The following is a 1,840-nucleotide window of genomic DNA, read 5'->3' as shown; positions in this document are numbered from 1 at the left end:
GCCGCGATGAAATAATCTAGCAGGCGCTGCTCGCAGTACTTCGAGGCGGCGCTGCCGCCGTGGCCGTCGGCCACCATCGCGAGGACCACCTCGTCTCCCCCGAGTGCGACCCGCCTCGACCCGTAGCAGTCCTCACCCTTGAGGCTCCGCTGCGACTCGCCCACTTCGCACGCCCAGCTCGGGCCGGCGAGGCTCGCCCCATCCTCGAGGGAGGGGGTGCTGGGCGATGATGACTCGAGGGAGGTGCTCCGCGTCATGTCTGGGTCGCCGCCGCCCGTCTTCTCGGACACCATGACATCTAGAATCTGATCAACAGAACTGACTTTTGGGAGCTCGAGTGACTCCATGGCCATGCGCCGTTCATGGCTACCTCCCGAGATAGAAGACCGCCGGCACGACGCACATCAGGGACAGTGCCGGCGGGACGATCGAGGGGCGACTCTCGCGGAGGCACGGCTGGCAACCGTGGCGCGGGGCTCGCCTTCAGATGTTCGTTCGGAAAGACCAGGATAGCTCTACGCGAGTACTGGCAAACTTCTAGCTGACACGCGCGCCCCGTCGAGCTGACGGCTGGCGCGCTGCGGTCGCACGCCCACCCAAGTCATATGCCATGGCGTGCGATCTAGATTCAGCCCACGCGCCTCTGCTCGCAACCACTCAGGCACTCACCCATTGAATTGTCAGTTTTGTCACTGCCGACTACCCGTGAGTGCGAGATAGGGCTGGCAGCTGGTCGCTAGCCTCTGAGGAGGGCGTCCATAGACACCTCACATGACCCCACACACGGTCTCGTCCATGCCTTGCGGCTGGTGGCGAGATTGCTAGAGGCGGAGCAAGCCTGCTCTAGTCTCACATGTAGACATGTGACTTCCTGTTCGTCTGTTGTGTTGTTGTGCCCTTGTTTGTGTCCTTTGGCACCTTGGAGTGCTGGGGGGGGCGACAGGAAGGATGTGGCCCGGAGTTATGTGTACGCCAACTCAGGGTGTGTGGCAGCCTGCTGGCTGTGTGTCTTGTGAGCTTGTTTGTGTCTGTGTGTTGCTCGTGCGTGTCGTCATCATCTGTCCCGCGTCCACCCATACCGCGCTGGTGTCCAGTCCGAGCCTGACTGTTCTTCACCTTTCTACCTAACCTAAGAAGACTGGTCACTAGTGAAGTATACATTTCTCCTGCGTGTGGATGACACAGGCGTGAACGGGCCGCAGAGAAGAGAGATCTTCTAAAAAAAAGCAGTCCAGTGTGAATCGTTTCGTTTTGTTTGCGAGAGAGATAGATTTTTAGCAATACCAAACATCTCTAACACTCTGTTGTTTTGTTTGTTTGAATCGTGCGGGCGGGGACGAATCGGGGCGGTACCGTTCTGGTGCATCCTTGCCTCCCTTCTTCGCTATCTATGGCGCAAAATACCAAACAACTCTAACACTCACACGTCATTTGGGGCCTGGAGCTGTTCACGCGCGCGCCCTCCGCCGTGGCGGTCTTGTGCATGTAGTGCCCCTCCCCTAGGGGTCAGAAGGCACCCCCCCCATGTTTGCTCTCGCTCACCGCTCTACGCTCACCTTTGGGCGAACGCCTGGGTGTCCCAATCTCGGCTGAATCCCTCCACCTCTGGGTACACATCAACCTGTCTGAGCGTTGCGCGGCACAGCGGAGCTAAACGACTGCCCAATGATGCCGTGCGGGAGATGCATCGCGTGCGGCAGCACCGCCGCCCGCGCTGATCGAGACGTCGAGGCGATGCTTTGGGCCGGCCACCCAGCCATAGACGTGGTTACCACGCAGCCGCGGACGCGCGGAGCGCGAAGCTGGCGCTCGAGTAGCGCATGCTTAATGCGAGCTCCTC

This window comes from Emiliania huxleyi (genome assembly GCF_000372725.1).
Source record: "Emiliania huxleyi CCMP1516 chromosome Unknown EMIHUscaffold_12, whole genome shotgun sequence".
Lineage (NCBI taxonomy): Eukaryota > Haptophyta > Isochrysidales > Noelaerhabdaceae > Emiliania > Emiliania huxleyi.
This window is presented reverse-complemented; position numbering follows the sequence as displayed.